General features: G+C 40.5%; 1 pseudogene; it reads left to right on the top strand.

Annotated features, from left to right (window-relative positions):
- The first annotated feature begins 507 nt into the window (after positions 1–507).
- LOC103002287 (BTB/POZ domain-containing protein 9-like) lies at positions 508–2,351 on the top strand (annotated as a pseudogene).
- Positions 2,352–8,604: the final 6,253 nt, after the last annotated feature.

The following is an 8,604-nucleotide window of genomic DNA, read 5'->3' as shown; positions in this document are numbered from 1 at the left end:
CGGTGTGCATGCTTCTCGTTGCAGTGGCTTCTCTTGTTGCGGAGCACGAGCTCTAGGGGGGCGGGCTTCAGTAGTTGTGGCACACAGGCTCAGTAGTTGTGGCTTGCTGGCTCTAGAGTGCAGGCTCAGTAGTTGTGGCGCACGGGCTTAGTTGCTCCACGGCATGTGGGATCTTCCCGGACCAGGGCTCGAACCTGTGCCCCCTGCATCGGCAGTCGGATTCTTAACCACTACGCCACCAGGGAAGTCCCAAAATGGATGTTTAATAGCCAAAAGACAGACTGTGGTAGAGATTTGCTACTTGCCTATGCCAGGAGCCATTGTCCTCCTTTTCCTTATGTCAGAACCACAAATTTAAATGGGAAGGTAGGCAGGGGTGGCGAGGACGGCAGAGGAGGGGGCCGTGGCTAGGATGGGGGTGCGGAATGGGAAGAAGAGGTGTCTGTGAGGGCGGTGAGGTCGCAGAGGAACATTGTGGGGATCCACGACTATCATCTGTTCTACAAGATGACTAACAGCCGCCCTCTTTGCAGCTTTACTGCAGTGGGGGAAATTGATCATGTGCACATTTGTCTGAACATATTTGTGCCTTGTTGATTGGGGAAGAATATGGCTATGTCACATTTGTTGTGGAAAAGAAACGTTTTCTTGCCCACAGGGTAATTTTAGCAGTCAGGTGCCAATATTTTCGAGCATTACTGTATGGTGGAATGTGACAATCTCAGCCTGAAGTCAAAATCCCTCTCCAGGACACCACTGCAGAAGCATTCGCAATGCTACTTACATACATCTATTCAATACACTAGGCAGGCGAGGCTGACAGATAAGAAGGAGGAGGTGCTGCTGGACTTTTTGAGCCTGGCTATCATATGGATTTCCAGAACTGGAGGACTCTACCTCTGAGTACCTCTGCACCAAACTTAACATTCAGAATGTCTGTATGACTTTTGATGTTGCCAGTCTCTACTCACTTCCCAAGTTAACTTGCATGTGCAGCATGTTTATGGACAGAAATGCTCAGGAGGTGTTCTCAAGCCAAGGCTTCCCCTCCCTTTCTAAAACAGCACTTTTAAACATCGTTTTAAAAGATTCATTTGCAGCTCCCGAAAAAGATATTTTCCTAGCCTTGTTAAACTTGTGTAAGCATAATTCAAAGGAGAATCATGCTGAAATCATGCAGGCTGTGTGTTTGCCTTTGATGAGCCTCACTGAACTTCTGAATGATGTGAGGCCTTTGGGACTGTTGTCCCCTGATGCCATTCTGGATGCTATTAAAGTTCAATCAGAGAGCCGGGACATGGACCTCAATTATAGAGAAATGCTCATACCAGAAGAAAACATTGCAACTATGAAGTATGCAGCCCAGGTGGTAAAAGGGCAGCTGAAGTCTGCCTTATCAGATGGTGACACTCAAAATTATGATTTGGATCATGGATTTTCTAGGCATCTGATTGATGATGACTGCAGTTCTGGCATCGAGATTAAGCTGTGTCAGCCGTCCATTAGCAATCATATTCGGATACTCCTGTTGGACCGAGATAGCCTGTCTCATTCATATTTCATTGAAGTGTCAATGGATGAACTTGATTGGATCAGAGTGATTGATCATTCACAATATCTGGGTCGTTCTTGGCAAACGTTATATCTTCCAGCCCATGTCAGCAGGTATATTCAAATAGTTGGGACTCATAACACAGTGAATAAAAATTTTCAGATTGTGGCTCTTGAACATATGTTTACAAACAAAACTTTCACTCTGGAGGAGGGGCTAATAGTGCCCATGGAGAACGTTGCAACAATTGCTGATTGCGCCAGTGTGATTGAAGGGGTCAGTCGGAGCCAAAATACCTTGCTGAACAAGGACACCAAGAACTATGATTGGGATTCTGGCTATACATGTCATCAGCTGGGAAGTGGTACAATTGTGGTTCAACCTGCACAGCCATACATGATCAGGTCAAGGTGGTTATTACTGTGGGACTGTGAAGATCAGAGCTACAGCTACCATGTTGAGGTTTCCACCAACCAGCAGCAGTGGACCATTGTAGCCGAAAGAACTAAAGTCGCCTGCAAGTCCTGGCAATCAGTAACTGTTGAAAGACAGCCGGCCTCCTTCATCCGGATCGTTGGAACACACAACACTGCAAACGAGGTGTTCCACTACGTCCACTTTGAGTGTCCTGAGCAGCAGAGCAGCCAGAAGGAGGAAAACAGTGGGGAATTGGGGAACAGGGGACACCAGCCTGGCCAGTCAGCAGCTCGACCCGCACGTCCTGTAGGCCCCCAGCGGCAACTCACTGCCTTCCAGCCCAGGCTCCAACTCGTACTCAGCCATCCAGCAGCACCGATAAAGGTGGTGCACGTGTGGAGTGACTCGGGTGGGCCCAGATGGCGCAGGAACCGTGTCCTCCCCGAGCCGGGATCCCTGTGGACTACCCCCCTTCCCTCCCTGCGAGGAGCAGGCCTGGCTGCAGAAACGGACATAGAACAGGTTTCCTCCCAAGGACACAAAAGGGCTGCTTTGTTCTCCTCGATTTGTTCAAATCAGGCTGGTCTCCAGAGGGAGAAAGTGGGTCTTCAATCTTCATCAAGTCCACCATTAACACCTTACCTCTCTAATCTAACCCCGCAAAGGGCACGGAAGGAAGTAGTAGACAGGCCCGAGTCAGAATATAAAAATGGCATATGGACACGGGAATGGAAGAGAATATATTAAGCCTTCATTACCTGGAGGCACCCTTTAGGAAATGGGTTTCCATAGAGTGTTTACTTTTATGGAGCACATTGCCCTGGCAACTAAATGATTTTTTATTTCTTAAAGTTATTCTCCATTTGCTGAAGCATAGGTGTTCCAGATCTTTTTGAAAGGCTCAAACAGCAAATCTCTTGTTTTAATCCCTTTTGATGCTGTAATTTTCCTTCCTTAGTTCTGAACGGTTGAGCGCGGGGTAGGGCCAAGAAATATGGTGCACATCTCCTAAATGAGGCACAGATGCAGCTAATCATGGCACCTGGTCTGACAAGGAAAATCCTTTGAGGAAGTTCAACAAAATACACAATAAGCAAATCAATCTGTGGACACTGGAGTTAATAATCACTTGAACTGCCAAGTTATTAACCTGTCATTCCTGAAATGTATCCAGCCTTTAAATTTGGGAGGTTGACAAGGAAATAGTGATTATTCCACCAGCTAATTTCATGTTCAGAAGTACATATAGATGAATGTATACCAACTTCTGGTTGGGCTGGAACTGTCCTTGATTTGCCACAGGTTAGTGGAGCCCTGTGGAGTCAGCCCTCCTGCCGGTCGGTGTCAGGAACGCAAAAGTGGGCCTTTCCCACACGCACGGTGGTGATCAGTGGTCGCTGTTTTTTCCCCAGACCATAATACTCAGCCAGGGATTGGAAAAAAAAAAAATCAGTTCTAAGAAGCTTACCTCTTAATCCTCACTGAAACGATCTCATCCGACAGTTGTCACTTGATCTGGCTCTGTGTGTCTGAGTAATTTCCATCCCAGTGCTAACCGCCCTGTGTAAAGTGATGAGACTGTTTCCGGGTTTTGCTAATTCCCAGAGTTCTCCCCTTGGCTGGCTGTCGTGATCAGGTCCTCTGCACACACTGCTTGGAGGAGGGGTGGGGCTGACTGGGGGTCCTTTCTGTCTTAAAGACACATTCGTCTTGGGTGTGCAAAGAGCCAGTGGGTCAGCTGTTTCCTCCTAGCGTGATGTAGCTGTGAGTGATTTATCAGTATTGGAATAGTAGGGTATCTTCAAACTGCATGATTAAACAGGAAGGTTGTCTTTCTGCTAGTCAAACAAACAAACAAACAAAAAAGCAAATAAATAAATAAATGGGAAGGTAATTCAACCTACTAAAGTTCTATAATTCCCAGCCTCACATAGCTAGGTGTGGTCATGTGACTAAATTCAAGAATGACAAACTGAACTGGGAATGACTTCTCAATACACAAACAGAGGCCAATAAACAGTTCAATGATATCTTCAAAATATGAAGAGAAAATAACTGTCAGTGTAGAATTTTACATCCGGGGAAATTCTCATTTGAAAACAAGAGCAAAATAAAGACATTTCAGACAGGACTTACACCCACAGACCCTTGACTGATAGAACTTCAGAAGATATACTTCAGGAAAAATAAAAATGACCTCAGAAGAACAATCAAAGGTGTTAGAAATGAAAAATGAGCAATAAAAATTATAAACATATGGAGAAATCTAAATAAACACTCGACCATATAAAATCATCATCATCGTCATCTCTAATTCGTGTGGTTAAAAAGAACGAAAATTCTGGACAGCAATAGCATATAATTTGGGAGAGAGTAGTCTGAGTTAAAGCATTCTAAGGCCTTTGTATTTTGGGAAGGAAGGTAAAGATAGTGGCTGTACAGATGCTATCAATGCCCTGCCTGTATAGCCTTGGGCTTTACCATTTCCGGACTCTAGCTTAACTTATAAATGGAAACATTTGAAACTTTTCCTGAGGGCTTCTTCTGGCCATTACAGCTCTCCTGTACATGGGCAGGGCAAGCTGGAAGTGCTGAGGAATTAATGTCTCCAAAAGAAGCCCTCAACTAGGAACTGATGGGAATTAGCTGATAAATACTCCAGCTCCTGCATTCCTTGGCACACATTCTACACTGTCTCCTTGAGCTTCCTATTGGGGTTTAGCACTAGTTGGCCACGTTGGTAACATAAATAGAGACCTTTGATTGGTGTCCTTCCCTTCCCTGTCTCATCTCCCTTTTCCCTTATCAGTGTTTACTCAAGCCATCTCCCCAGTAAACTATTTTACTCAAATTCTTACCTCAAGGTCTGCTTCTGAGGCAACCCAAACTAGCATGCATACTAACTTTGGACTTTGTTAAATATTTGTGTTAAAATTTCTCAAATAGCCATTTAAAAAATAGTAAGAAAAAAAAATGGAAAGATAGGAAAAAATCCAATCAGTTAAAGTGAAGTCAAGAAAGGATGGGAAATAAGAAAAAATAAAAGTAACACAAATAGCACAAAAGGAGAAATGAAAATTCATTCAAATATATCTGTAATAGGGACTTCCCTGGCAGCCCAGTGGTTAAGACTCCGCACTTCCACTGCAGGGGGTGCTGGTTCGATCCCTGGTCGGAAACTAAGATCCCACATGCCATGCAAGATGGCCAAAAAACATTTTTTTTAATCTGTAATAAATGTAAATGGGCAAAACTCTCCAGTTGAAAGACAAAGATTAACAGCTTGATTCTTTTTGTACTACAGCTATATGTTGTCTTTAAGCTCAGGGTAAAACATAAGAACATGAAAGGTTGAAATTAAAAGCATGGAAAATGATATATCAGGCAAATTCTATTGAAAGAAAGCTGGGGCAGCTAGACTGATAATAGATGAAATAGACTTTAAGGTTTAAAATATTACTAGTTATGAAGAGTTACACATATTGATACAAAATTTATTTCACAGGAAGATTTAATAATTTCAGACTTGCAAATATCTACTAACACATTTTCCAAATATAGAAAGCGATTTCCAGTTTCTGCATATAAGGAGCTTGGAAGTCACCATTCCATCCTAACAACAAGTAAAAAGCTGGATAAACTGAAAAATTAACAATTCTTTTTAGATCTGTGAGAGAAGTAAGGTCACAGGACAAACTTCTGGTCCCCAAGTTGGAGAAACAGATAAGTGGTTAAAGAAAGTCACAACATACCAGAGCAGAAGTCTATGCAGGAACCAGCTTGGGGTAGGGCAAACTTATAATTGATGAATTGCTGGAGGCTACATGTGGACAAGTTTGAGAGTTAAAAATTATGGGGGGAGGGGCGAGAGTGTGCTTTTTCAGTTTTACCTCTAGGAGCTCTACCCGGTTCTCACAGTAAATATCAAGAAAAAAAAATCCCCTTGTGCTCTGAGCAGGGTGTGGGATGGGGAAGGAACTGCTTTTAAATATACAAGAGCACTCTGTTCTTCTTAACAAGGTCTGCCCTTAGAAGAAACTAGTTAACCAAAGCCTAACCTGCTGGGTTTTATCAGAAATCTAACTGACCTGGAGGAAGGGAAATACCTAATTCCAGCCCACTCTACTCTTCCTGTCCCACCTAAGGGGCAGAAAAAAACTGAAAACACTGTGAAGTTCATAGTCCAGAGATGTAGGCTCACCAAAAGACTGAGATCTAATCATAGGACTATATAGAATGCTTCCCCTTTCCTTATACTTGCCAGCACATCACTAAAGGCCTATTTACAACTGATCCATTTACCCACTACATCATGCCCAGCTATCAAGAGAAAATTACAAGGAAAAAGAAACAGTTTGAAGAGACAGACCAAGCATTCGAACCAGACTTTGGATGTTGGAATTATCAGACAGGGAACTTAAAATAACTATGATTAATATGCTAAGGTCTCTAAGGATAAAATATTCAGCATGCAAGAACAGATGAGCACTGTAAGAAGAGAGATGAAAACACATCATTACAGATCCTTTGGATGTTAAAAAGGTAATAAAGGAATCCTATGAACAACTCTATGCCCACAAATTTGATAACATAGATGAACCGGACCAGTTCCTTGAAAGACACAATATGTTCATTTAAAATCACAAAAGGCAGAAGAAGAAATAGACAATCCAAATAGGCCTATATTTATAAAGAAATTGAATTGATAATTAGTAACCTTCTAAAACAGAAGGCACCAGACCCAGTGGGTTCACTGGTGAATTCCACCAAACATTTAAGGAAGAAATTTTTATCAATTCTATACAATCTCTTTCAGAAGATAGAAACAGAGAGAATACTTCCTAACTCATTCTATAAGGCCAGTATCACCCTAATACCAAAGTCAGACAAAAATATTACAAGAAAAGTAAACTATAGACTAATATCTGTCATGAACACAGATGCAAAAATCTTCAACAAAACATTAGCAAATTGAATCCAACAATGTATAAAAACAATTATACACTACAACCAACTGAGATTTATCCCAGCTATGCAAGGCTGGTTCAGCACTAGAAAATCAATTAATGTAACCCATCACATCAACAGGCTAAAGAAGAAAAATCATATCAATAGATGCAGAAAAAGCATTTGACAAAATCCAACACCCACTCACGATAAAAACTCTGAGTGAACTAGAAATACAGGCAACTTCCTCAACCTGAGAAAAAAATATCATGTCATACTTAATGGTGAAAAATTAGAATCCTTCCCCCTAGAATCAGAAACAAGGTAGGATGTCCTCTTTCACTGCCCTTTTTCAGCATCATACTAGAAATTCTAGCTAATGCAATAAGATAATAAAAGGAAATGAAAGGTATACTGTTTGAGAGGAAGAAATAAAACTGTTTTTGTTCAAAGATGACATTATATATGTAGAATATTCAAAAAAAAAAAAAAAACCTCCTGGAACTATAGGTGATTATAGCAAGTTTGCAAGATACAAGGTTAATATATAAAAGTTAATTGCTTTCCCATATACCAAAAATGAACAAGTAAAATGTGAAATTAAAAATATAATACCATTTACGTTATCACTTTCTGAAATGAAATACTTAGGTATAAATTTAACAAAATATGTACAAGAACATATGTACAAGGAAAACTACAAAACTCTGTTGAAAGAAATCACAGAACTAAAGAAGAGGTTATTCCATGTTCATGGATAGGAAGACTCAAGATTGTCAAGATGTCAGTCCTTCCCAATTTAATCTACAGTTTCAGTGCAATCTCAGTCAAAATTCCAGAAAGTTATTTTGTAGATATTGACAAGTTGATTCTAACGTCCTTATGGAAAGGCAAAAGAATAGCCAACATAATATTGAAAGATAACAAAGTTGGAGATCTGATACTACCCAACTTTGAGTCTTACTATGAAGCCACAATAATTAAGACATAAATATAGTCAACTGATCTTTGACAAGGAGCAAAGGCAATACAGTGGAGAGAAAACAGTCTCTTCATCAAATGGTGCTGGAACAATTGGACATGCACATGTAAAAAAAAAAAATGAATGTAGACATAGCCCTTACACTTTTTACAAAAATTAACTCAAAATTATATCATAGACCTAAATGTTAAATGCAAAACTATGAAACTTCTAGAAAATACCATAGGAGAAAATCTAGATGACCCTGGATTTGGTGATGGCTTTTTAGATATGACAGCAAAGGCATGACACACATGAAAGAAAAAATTGTTAAGCTGGACTTCATTAAAATTAAAACTTTCTGCTCTTGGAAAGTCACTGCAAGAGAATGAAAAGACAACTCACAGACAGAAAGTACCTATTTGCAAAAGACACATCTGATAAGGGACTATTATTCAAAATATACAAAGAGCTCTTAAAACTCAACAGTAAGAAAATAACCTGATTTTAAAATGGGTCAGAGAGTACAGCAGAAACTAACACAACATTGTAAAGTAACTATACTCCAATAAAAATTAATTTTTAAATAATGGGTCAAAGACCTTAACAGATACCTCACCAAAGAAGAAATACAGATGTCAAATAAAAATATGAAAAGATGCTTCACATCATAAGTCATCAGGGCAATGCAAATTAAAACAACAACGAGATACTCCTAGACATATAT

This window comes from Balaenoptera acutorostrata, chromosome 12 (genome assembly GCF_949987535.1).
Source record: "Balaenoptera acutorostrata chromosome 12, mBalAcu1.1, whole genome shotgun sequence".
Classification (NCBI taxonomy): Eukaryota; Metazoa; Chordata; class Mammalia; order Artiodactyla; family Balaenopteridae; genus Balaenoptera; species Balaenoptera acutorostrata.
The sequence above is the reverse complement of the archived record's forward strand: the minus strand, read 5'-3'. Positions and strand labels throughout refer to the sequence as shown.